At 43.0% G+C, this 12,137-nt stretch overlaps 1 protein-coding gene across 2 annotated transcripts in view; it reads right to left on the bottom strand.

Annotated features, from left to right (window-relative positions):
- The window catches only part of KCNMB2 (potassium calcium-activated channel subfamily M regulatory beta subunit 2), a 497,050-nt gene that overhangs the window by 108,536 nt on the left and 376,377 nt on the right, over positions 1-12,137 (bottom strand). The gene's annotated exons all lie outside the window — the stretch shown is intronic.

Genomic DNA, 12,137 nt, shown 5'->3' with positions numbered 1-12,137 from the left:
AATTTGAGCTAATCTTAGACTGAAAGCAGGTCAACTTCAAAATTCAGTTGACATGTGTCATGCTTCGATGTGACATCAGCTTGCATTTGATGATGGTTATTTTTACAGCTATCATTAACTTGTTTTTTCCCCAAGAACTCTAATGAAGTCCCCAGGGAATTTGATTTGTATTCAATCCTCCTATCTCTGCAATGTCCCCATTAACACTACCAGCAGGGACACTTTTTGTCTCCTAGATTTGAACTTTTATAGAATAAATGGTTATATTTTTCATCCTCAATGCCTAAACTCCCCTAATAAAGACTTGACTTACCCTCTCCACCTTTCACTGCAATATAGCAAATGTGGTTGGCTACTGTACAAGAGATCCACTGTTTTCTCTAGCTCGCCCTATCTTTAGAGAAGACAGATAGCTCCATGCCAAAGGCTCGTGAAAAGGTAATGACATGGCTGTTCTACTTCATAGGTCTGAATCTTTAACCTTGCTGTCTAAAATAGAAGGTAAGGCCCTCAAATATCCTCACCATCCCCTGTGGCGTTTAAATGATAAACTCCTTCTTGATCCACAATGGAAAGTACAGTTAGTTGTAGAATTATATAAATACTTTTAAACAAGTTTGGACCCTGATATTTTCTTATGCTTTTATGGGATGCCCAAAGGCTGTTATCCATGGTCACTTGATTAGTGCATCTGCTCATGTAGCAAAGGTTAGAGCCAAAAGTACCCTGGAGCTCTCAGAGCAAGAACATTTATTTTCAGTGAAACACAAATTTCTAGGATCACCTGAGGACCTGTCTAGGTTATTAGGCGTTAATGGAGAGTTGAACTTGCTTTTGGCAGCTAAGGTCAAAAACACCCTGAAATAGCTCAACCAGTCTTTCTACGAGAGAGCAGACAAAGTCAATAGGCTACTGGTCTCTAGGCTGTGATCTAAACTGACGCAAAGTAATGTTCTCTCCGACCGTTCTTATGTGAGTCAATTGACTCACAATCCCTAGCAATTCAGTGGCGCACCCAGGGGGGGTTTCCGAGCACCCAGAAACCCCATCCTCTAAAAAAAAAAAAAAAAATTTTTTTTTTTAGCTGCATGAGTATTATTAATGGCTGTCTAGCATCCTCTGCAGCCTGCTGTCTTCCTGGTGGCACTTGTATGTGCAATAAAAGTTTACTTTATTTTAATTATAGTACATATATATCCATGTGCATACATATATACACATGATTGTATATACATACATACATACAAACACACACACACATATGATATATATATATACATGTGTATATATGTGTACCGTATGTGTGTGTACACATATATATATATATGTATGCATGTTTAATATGCTATGTATATGTGTATATGTATGTGTGTGTGTATGTATATATATATATATGTATATATATATATGTGTAGCTATATGTATATATATATATATATATATACACACACACACACACACAGACACACTAGTTTTACGGACCCAGCATATACTGGGTCACCTCAGTCCCCACCCCCGTGATTGGCTCCGCCCAGTTCTGGAAACCCCCCCATGCAAATCCTGCGTTTGCCACTGCAATTGATTCACAACCACGAGCTTTATTAACTCATCTGAGCACTGTACTGTCTCTCCCTGCTGTATATTGAAGATTCAATACTTTCTCTCACAATGCCGAGTTCCCCACTTGTTCTCTGATACAGCCTCGGAGATTAGCATAGATATTTCCGATTAAGAAGTTGCTGTAGCTATTAAAACATTAAAGGCTAAGAATGAACCAGGCCCCATGTTATCTCCCACTTATCGGTTTTATTGTATAGTGTTTTGCGAGGTGCTCCTTTTTCTGAACCAGCTCTTGAGGCCAGGATTATCATATACAGTACCTAAGAAAGATCAAGACACAACTAACTGCACTAGTTATGGACCAGTATTTTTGCTCAATACCTATATTAAGCTATATGCCAAAATCCTTGCCCTATGCTTAAATTTGGTATTGCCTCAACTTATTCATAACGACCAGGTGGGTTTTGTCCCAGGCAGGAAGTCACGGGATAACACAAGAAATATCATTAGCCTTGTACACTCAATAAATACCATGCACACTACTGCTCTTTTGCTTTCTCTGGACACAGAGAAGGCATTTTACAGAATTAGTTGTCCTTTCATGTTTGAGACTCAGCAGTTTGTGTTCAGTGGCAAACTTCTCACTGAAGTCCAGGCCTTATACTTGGTCCCTTTTGGCAGGGGTTTCTATAAATGGACTTGTCTCCTGTCCGCTGAGTATTACAAATGATACAAGATAGGGGTTGCAATGTTTTTCAACTACACAATTGGCGGCACATATTTGCCTCTCTCAAGACGTCAAAGACATCACTGTTGGCATGTCTAATTCTGATATCTCCTTGTTTGCCAACAATGTTCTCTTCTCTCTCTCATCTCTCCACACATCTCTGCCATATCTGTTTTGCATACTGACAAATTATGGAACTTTGTTGGGTTTTAATAAATTTAATTATACTAAAACTGAGGCCTTACCTCTACATATCCCCATACTCGCCAATCACTTAAATGAAACAACTATAAAATTTGCTTGGAGGTCAAATAATGTTCGATACCTGGGTGGCTTTCTTACAAGCCACTGTAGCACTCTTTTTAAAGAGAACTTTCCCCCACTCGCCTTGGCCATAAAAGCGGACTTGTTCAGGTGGAAATCAGGTGCAATTTGGTGTAATAATTAGCATTACTGCCTCACAGCACTGAAGTCATGGATTCGTTTCCCACCTTGGTCTTAATTGTGTAGAGTGCGTATATTCTCCAGGTACTCTGGTTTCCTCCCACAGTCCAAAAATTAACTGGTAGGTTAATTGACTCGTGAAAAAATTAACCCAAGTGTGTGTATGTACAGTGCATCCAGAAAGTATTCACAGCGCTTCTCTTTTTTCCACATTTTGTTATGTTACAGCCTTATTCCAACATGGAAGTGGACCTGAGCCACTCCACTTCATTGACCTCTCTGCTTCTAATATCCCCTAAACCTAGCCCTCCTTTGCTTAGTTTATCCCCTGTACTTAGTTTTACTTGCCAGCATGTGTATGGCATTACCTGGTATTTAATCGTAATTTGATTTCTCTGAGGCAAATCCATTGGTGTATTTCCAGTTGAGACACTTTGTCACCTCCCTGGCCACCTCTACATCCCTCCGCACTTCAGTTGCCCCTGAATCTCTGTGTTACTGCAGGCCAGTGACTGAGGGAATCATATCTGCTCTTTCCTCCTATCATCCAAGCAGCTTCCTACTTCATCATTTAATCTCCAATGGGAAACAGACTTGGGTCCTCCCCGATGAACAGTTTTGGTCTGACATACTGTATGTGAGAATGTTTCCAGGACATCTACATGTGTCCACGGTCATTGTTGAAACAAACAAGTTGCATAGGTGTACTAGTCAACATTGTGTATGCATCCATGTGATCCTATGCGGGTGCATGTATAGTGCACATGTATGACTGTGGGCATGCTAGTCATGGCAAATGACTTGTGATTTCAATGGCTAGTGGTAAAGCTGAAGGTGGGCACATCTGTATATCAATGCTGGTGTAGGAAAATGCCTATAAGATATATTGTAGATGGTACTGTATTTAATACCAACTAGACTACACAAAATGTTTAAATCAATCTCCCCTAGAAATTAGAGAGGCTCTGGCGAAATAGGTTCCTTAATTTATGTATTGTGGTCCATCGCTAAGATAGCACTGTACTGAGACAAAATTGCGAACTTGATTAGTAAAGTGGTGAATATCTCCATTGTTAAAGAATCTTGGTCTTTTCTTTTGGAACTACCAATTGCAACTTTGGATAAGACCACTGATAGACTGATGGTTCAAATCCTAAATGCGGCCAGGTGCTTAGTTGCATCACACTGGAAATGTCTGGAGGTGGGTGTGAGAAAATCACTGCATATCTTAATAATAGATCCCCTTAGTTCCTGTAGATCTGAGACTTGTGGTACCACTTTCAAAATCCCACCTCCCGCTCACCCACAACATGTGGACTTTCTATTCTGACCATCTAGTTTACTATATAAGCTCCATAGACTCTCTACTAAAGACTCCTGCCTTCTATCCAGTTGTCCAACATTATCGTTATATCATTAGCTACTAGTGCTATGCTCTTATCAATCTATGGCTGTGTAAAGTGTAGGGGCTATTATGTCCCACTTCATACTGTAGTTTATGTAACACCCGGGGTTGGCGGGTGTATGTAGGTTAGGGATAGGTATCACAGATGTAAGGTGGCTTAGTGACAGACCCTATCCCTTTAGCACTTTTCCCGTACCTTGTTCACTGTGATACGGCAGAGAGGTAAGGAAGATTGATACGGACACAGGAATTTATGGCAGCCTCCAATGGAGTGTGCGTTTATTTTTACTTCTAAAACTTCAAAAGATTATCTGGTTTAATTCAACAAGACAATATAAAAACAATAGAAAATAGTGCAATGCGCATAATCCATTCTACAGCTCACATTACAGAGGAGTACTCAATCTTTACTCTGGTCTAGTTCGATAAAAATAATAAATTAATTAAACTCAAGACTTTATGTAATATGCGTATGGATACTCAATATGCACTCTAGTTCAAAAGAATTATGATCAAAAACATGGCAGTTTAAATCGAATAATAGTGGAGCTGTAAAGTTAGATGAAATATCAAATAGCAATTAGACTGAATCGAATTATGCTACACAAAAACCTTTAGTGGAACTAATCTCGACCTACTGTTGAAATGACACTGTTCTTAATTAATGTCCTTATCTTCACAGATCGGCAACGTTGGAGCTCAATTGTCAAATATGGCAATAAAGGTTAATTTTGTGGCTGAGGAAGGCCTGACTTGGCCTTTGCATATGCTGGCTGAGGTTTGAAGTAATTTGTAGCACAATAGATTGTATTCCTCAGAATGATTGGTAAATTGTCACTCAGTTGCTTAATCCCTTTTTCAAATCTAAATGTATTAAAGAAGACAGTCTCTGCAAATTAAACTTGATGCTTCCAATTAGTACAGTGTCTTTGTAATAGATGTGTGCTTATGCTCAGCTTAGTACAATGTGGGTGATTCAGATCTGATCGCTGCTGTGCATTTTTCTACAGCGGGCGATCAGATAGTAACTGCGCATGCACTGCAATGCACACGCACGACGCCCAACAACAAAGGGCATTGCCAGTCAGCGACGGGATGGTGCGAAAAATCTGATTGCACTGGCGTTCTCAGGGTGATTGACAGGAGCTGTTTGTGGGTGGTAACTGACTGTTTATTGGGATTGTCCGGAAAAACGCAGGCGTGTCCAAGCATTTTTGAGAAGGGTGTGTAATGTCAGCTCGGGCCCTGATAAGCCTGTTCTCATCGCACTGTAGGAGTAAGTCCTGGGCTGCGCAGAGACTGCACAAAGTGGATTTTTGCAGCTCTGCGTACACATGGGATTGCACACTTGCATGGTAAATTTACACTCTCCCTGGAGGTGGCGACTAATCGAACACAGGACAGCAAAGTCTGCAGCCCAGCGATCTGGTCTGAATCACCCCCAATGTCTCTGTGATATATGCGCTTTCAAGCTCAAGTTAGTCTATTGTATCTGTGATATATGCTGTGAGGACATGGTCAGTATTTGGAACTTTCTTAAATATGCCTCCCAGTTCTCTTCTGTAATGTGTTTGCTGGGCGGTGTGTATCAATAGAAAAATGGAGTTCACCACTCACCCATAAAAAAGGCCTCACACTGCAAGACAATGATCCCTCCATCCTTTCAGGACTCACTTAAGCTGTTTACACCCGCGCATATCTCCATGCGGTATCCTTGTCACCACAAAATGACCATGGTGTCCGCACCCACACTCAGCTCTGGCGGTGTCTGCTCCCATCTGCAGTGTCTCAAGCCCGCTCTCCCAGCTCTGCAAGACTTCAGCCCGCAAACACCCAACTACCTAGACTCTGCAGGGTGTTTCGCGTCTGACTCCGCCTGTACCACTCACACTCTCTGGCACTTACTGCTTTGCTCACAGCACCTGCTTCCAGCCATGGCCTCAGCTCACACGTCACTCTCCCTTCTTCTCACTCCGCTAGCTCTTCAGCTTCTCAGCCTATCAGAACTTCAATTCTTAGAACATGTGACTGGACTCTGGTCTAAACATTTAACCCTCACTTTGCCAGCAAAACTATGCAATAATAAGTTAATCCAGCACAGTCTTCCCAAATAGCCAGCATATACAAAATGTTTGGGGTACCACACTTACTCTTCAGAAATGGGTACATCTCAAAATTTGTTCTGAAGAAAATATTGGTTTCAGTCCATGAATTTTTCTCTTATAATTCTCAACATGGGGCCTAATTCAGACTTGATTGTAGCAGAACATTTGCTAGCAGATGGACAAAACCATGTGCACTGCAGGGGGGGCAGATATAACATGTGCAGAGAGAGTTAGATTTGGGCGGGTTATATTGTTTCTGTGCAGGGCAAATACTGGCTGCTTCAGTCTTACACTGCAATTTAGATTTCAGTTTGAACATCCCCCACCCAAATCCAACTCTCTCTGCACATGTTATATCTGCCCCCCCCTGCAGTGCACATGGTTTTGTCCATCTGCTAACAAATTTGTTGCTACGATCAGGTCTGAGGGGGTAATTCCAAGTTGATTGCAGCATGATTTTTGTTAGCAATTGGGCAAAACCATGTGCACTGCAGGGGAGGCAGATATAACATGTGCAGAGAGAGTTAGATTTGGGTGGGGTGTGTTCAATCTGCAATCTAATTTGCAGTGTAAAAATAAAGCAGCCAGTATTTTACCCTGCACAGAAACAAAATAACCCACCCACATCTAACTCTTTCTGCACATGTTATATCTGCCTCCCCTGCAGTGCGCATGGTTTTGCCCAATTGCTAAAAAAAATCCTGCTGCGATCAACTTGGAATTACCCCCTGAATTAGGCCCATTGTGTCAAGAATATCAAAGGCAAAACCTTCCTCTTCTTCACTTCATCAAACTGGAATATTTTCCCTTTTAAAAAAAGCTATATCTTCATTCATTGTGGGACTTGCATCTCTCGCTTTGCACTTTTATTTTTTCCTTAGCAAAAGGCGCTCTTTATATAAAATGGTTCAGAATCTTCAGAAACGACCTCTTCAATGGACTGTGTAACTGAGGTTTTTCACCATTTCAGAAATGTATTCTTTAGAAAAAGTCTCTATTACTGATTAGATGGAGAGAAAATGTTCCTCCATGCACAGCATAGTCCTGGCAAGCTAAACATTTCATGTTTGCTATATTCCTGCAATAATATTCTTCATTATATTGTACCTGGAAGAGCAGTTGATAAAAACGAGGTTACGAGAATCAAGGGTATTCTTTTAGACTAGCAACATATTGTTTTCCCCCATTCATTTGTGGATTGATGTTGGAGGAAATCATAGAACTACAAAATAGTAATAATAATAATAATAATAATAATAATAATATAAACCGCTGTGTGGCTAGGGTGTATGTCAGTGGTTCCCAAACTTGGTCCTCAGGACCCCTAACAATTCACGTTTTTCAGGTCATCCTGTGTATGTCCCATTTTAAAAATCCACAGGTGACCAGGCAAACCTGAACCATTAGGGGTTCTTTAGGACCAAGTTTGGAAACCACTTGTCTATGGACCTTATTCAGGTTCAGAAGCAGATTCTGTGTCCCATACTGAATGAGGGCCCAGGTACTAAGCCTTGGAGGGCGATAAAGTGGAGAGAGACAAACCCTCCAATCAGCTCCTAACTGTCATTTTTCAAACTAAGGGGCAGGTGTACCAGGCCTTGGTTGAGTAATAAAGTAGAGAGAGATAATGTAGCAACCTGTCATCATTCAACAAGGCAGTTAGGCGCTGACTGACTGGCTGGCTGATAGTTTATGACTCTCCACGTTATTACTCCTAGTGGATTTGCCTCACAGCCTGTAACATGGCAATAAGGAGCTGATTGGTTGGTACTGTGGGGGTCATTCCGAGTTGATCGATAGCTGTTTTCGGTCGCTGCACAGTGATGGACAGGAAGAGGGTGTTTCTGGGTGTCAACTGACCGTTTTCAGGGAGTGTTCGAAAAAACACAGGCGTGCCAGGAAAAATGCAGGCGTGGCTGGGCGAACGCAGGGTGTATTCGTGACGTCAAAACAGGAACTGAATAGTCTGAAGTGATCGCAAGCGCTGAGTAGGTCTGGAGCTACTCTGAAACTGCACTTTTTTTTTGTAGTCGCTCTGCGATCCTTTTGTTCGCACTTCTGCTAAGCTAAAATACACTCACAGTGGGAGGCGGCATAGCGTTTGCACGGCTGCTAAAAACTGCTAGCGAGTGATCAACTTGGAATGACCCCTTTATCTCTCTCAACTTTATCACTCTCCAAGGCCATTGTGCCATTTTCTTGGAGACCTGTACATGTGAAGTAGATTCAGTGCCAGATTCTACTGCATACATGCCGACATCCTGGCTGCTCTCTCCGGGAGAGAGCAGCCAGGTCGGCTCAGCAGGGGGGCGGGGTTATGACACGGATAGGGGGCGGGGTGGAGGCAAAACAGGGGCGGGGGGAGGCGGAACAGGGGAGGGGTTATCGCGGCACTTCATTTAAGCCACGCCCCCTGCTATGTAATGCCGCGATTACCGGCATTATACAGCAGGGGGCGTTGCTACGATGACGCGATTCAGCAAGAATCGCGTCATCGACTGCCCGGACCACCCACTTTACTCACTAAGTGGGCGGCCGGGCAGGGGGCCCCCTAAAAAATCGGGAGACTTGCCTGCTCTTCCGGGGGGGGGGGGGGTCACCCGATTTTCGGGAGCCTCCCGCCCATTCCGGGAGAGTAGGCAAGTATGGTCTACTAGTGCTACTGGCTAGAGATGAAGGGGGCCGGTTGGAGACTGCACACAGGCCCCATCCTCTCCTAATGCACCCCTGAATAATTCCCTCATTAAATATATGTCTGTTCGAAGCAAACTTGCATTCCTATATCTGTTTAAATGTATTCCACTAAAATAACCTCTTTGGTATGCAGTGATTAAGCTATGTACTTACCCATTAGCAGATTGTCATTTTAGGGATTAAGTGTGCCATTTGCATTTACTGGTAAGCCACAGCAAGAAATGCAATTAGCAGGAATGGTGTAGGAAATCAAGTAGCACAGGAAAGGTTGTATCATCTTTGACATTTGGGGCTGGAAGCCCTTAACTATCCCCCAGAGCTGTAACCAGTTGAGCAGTGCTCAAGTTGTGCAGCTGAAACATATTCAAGAGTCTTCTGCATCGAGGGATCAAAAAATGTATCTATAGATATAGAAAATCCCTGGATTTGGGCTAGTACAGACAGGTGATCTATATAGGTTAAATGTCTGTTTTGTTCTCGAATGTGTAACATGCATACAGCCTAGAAATATTAGTAATAAAATAAATAAAAAAGTAAAATAATTAAGATATTTGGTATTATTTGTATCCAGCAAAATGAGAACACTGCAGAAAATGAACAAGATTAATTCTGAGGCTGTTAAACTGTCTCTGCTAATCATCTATGTGCATTGCGCTAATCTTGAACTTCTGCCCCTAAATTTCTCAGTCCAATACTTTTTAACTCTCCTACTAAGTCCTCATATGAGCTTGTATATCTATTAGTAAAGGCAAATCAGGGGTAGGGAGCAAAGGGTAGTACAATACAATTTATTTTCAGGAAAAACATTCCTTATTACTATTAGTAGTGGTGAGGAGGCTTAGCGCAAGGAAAAATAATTCTTGTTCCAATTACAGCTGCTGACATCTGCTGCATACAAAGAAATACTAGTAAAAGAAAAAGCACAGGAATTATGGACCAATAATCTAAAAATCAGTTGTGCTGTTCCCTATGTGCAGTAATTCTATTATATGTTTATGATGCCTTTAATATAATTTAAAAACTTTGGTAATTAGTAGCCCATAAGCTACTATAGGGTAAAACCATCTGGAGATGTATTGCGGCCAAGCTCTGAAATGCTTATCATTCCGGAGCTTTGTACATCAGGCAACTTCACTAACCCCATAGAACCTATGAGGGCTGCAGCTGCTGTCAGAAATGGACCGACCGCAGCAGATATCTGAGTGATCTGCTGAAATACCTTCTTAGTACATTCGTGGGATCATACAGTATATATATTTGCGGGAATCCCCTGTAAAAGGTTGTTTTCAGGGAATATCACTCACATATTATTTGATAAACAGGAGAAAAAGTTGGAGGAGCAGTGAAGACTTTGCTAGTACAGAGTATGCGTAGTGGCGTGTCTCGTTATGTGCAGAGAGTTTTTTGCTGTGTGGCAAGATACACCACCATAAAATTTCACATACATACAGTACAATGACTACCTACATGTAATAAAAACTAGAGATGAGCGGTCTGGATTCCAAAAAATCCCAAAAGCTCCAAACTCTGGGGATCTGAGACCACCTGAGCTGCTGTATGATGCGCTATACTCTGATGTACTGGCTGTGCTGTATAAGTGACTGTGTATAGGGGCACACTGCTGTATGCTGCACTGTACTCTGCTGTATTGGCTGTGCTGTGTCCAGAGACTCCAGACTCACAAGTGAAATGCTTGAGTAAATAGGTAAGTCTGTAGTCATTTTTTAAGGATTCTAGATTGGGGCTTCTCGCTCTGTGTGGGGAACAGAGTCGGAGCCACAGAGTTGAAAGCTCGACCCCCAGATGAATTCAGGGAGATTCTAGGTACTGTTAGTACTCCTTCATCTACAGACCGTAGTAATTGATTGGGAAAGTAAGGAATCAGAAGCTGCTTCAAGTACCTTGGGCCCTGGTCATGTATGGCTTTGAAAGTGAGTAAGCCAATCTTGAAAACAATTTTACATTTTACAGGTAGCCAGTGAAGGGCATAGAGAATGGGTGTTATGTGGCTGGAACAGGGTTGGTTGGTTAATAGTCTGGCAGATGAATTTTGTACCATCTGCAATTCTTTTGCTGGGAGACCAAGGTAGAGGGCATTGCAGTAGTCTAGGTGTGATGATCCAATACAGTGCTTAAAGTGGTCCTTGAGAGGTGGTGGAAATCAGCTCCAGGGCCGGCTCCAGGCATGTTCCAATAGGGCGCCACCCTTAAAGGGCGTCGCATGGTAGCGCCGCCATATTGGAGCCTGCCTGGAGCCAGGAGCAGGACAGGTCCTGCAGCACTAGACTTGCTGTTTCTGTGTGTGCTGATGAGGGGAGTGCTGTGGGTAGGACAAACTCCTTTGTGCATGCAGTGCGGCTCAGGCATCTGATGTCAGACACCTCCCAGTGCGCACAGAGTAGCTTTGCCTTAGTCCGCCCACAGCACTCCCCATCGTTGGCACACACAGCCACTGGTAGGAGCGGGCCGTGGGACAGACGCTGCTGCAGACTCAGTGCAGCTGTCCCGCAGCCGAAGACACATGCGGGGGCACGTGTATCTGGCACTCTGGGGGCAAAATGTTTATGGCACTCTGGGGGCACATGTATCTGGCACTGTGGTGGGCACATGTATCTGGTACTGCTGGGGGCATAAAAAGTGTATCTGACACTGCTGTGGGCATATAAAGTGTATCTGGCACTGCTGGGGGCATATAATGTGTATCTGGCACTGCACTGCTGGGGGCATATAATGTGTATCTGGCACTGTGAGGTCAAATAATGTGTATCTGGCACTGTGGGGGCATATAATGTGTATCTGGCACTGTGGGGGCATATAAAGTGTACCTGGCACTGTGGGGACATATAAAGTGTACCTGGCACTGTGGGGGCATATAAAGTGTATATGACACTGTGGGGGCATATAAAGTGGATTTGGCACTGCTGGGGGCATATAATGTGTATCTGACACTGTGGGGGCATATAATGTGTATCTGGCACTATGGGGGCATATAATGTGTATCTGGCACTGGGGGTGCATATAACATGTATCTGGCACTCTGAGGGCATATCATTTGTATCTGGCACTGTGAGGGCATATCATGTGTATCTGGCACTGTTGGGGGCATATAATGTGTATCTGGCACTATGGGGGCATATAATGTGTATCTGGCACTGGGGGTGCATATAACATGTATCTGGCACTCTGAGGGCATATCATTTGT

Source organism: Pseudophryne corroboree, chromosome 4, assembly GCF_028390025.1.
Source record: "Pseudophryne corroboree isolate aPseCor3 chromosome 4, aPseCor3.hap2, whole genome shotgun sequence".
Taxonomy (NCBI): Eukaryota; Metazoa; Chordata; class Amphibia; order Anura; family Myobatrachidae; genus Pseudophryne; species Pseudophryne corroboree.
This window is presented reverse-complemented; position numbering and strand designations above follow the sequence as displayed.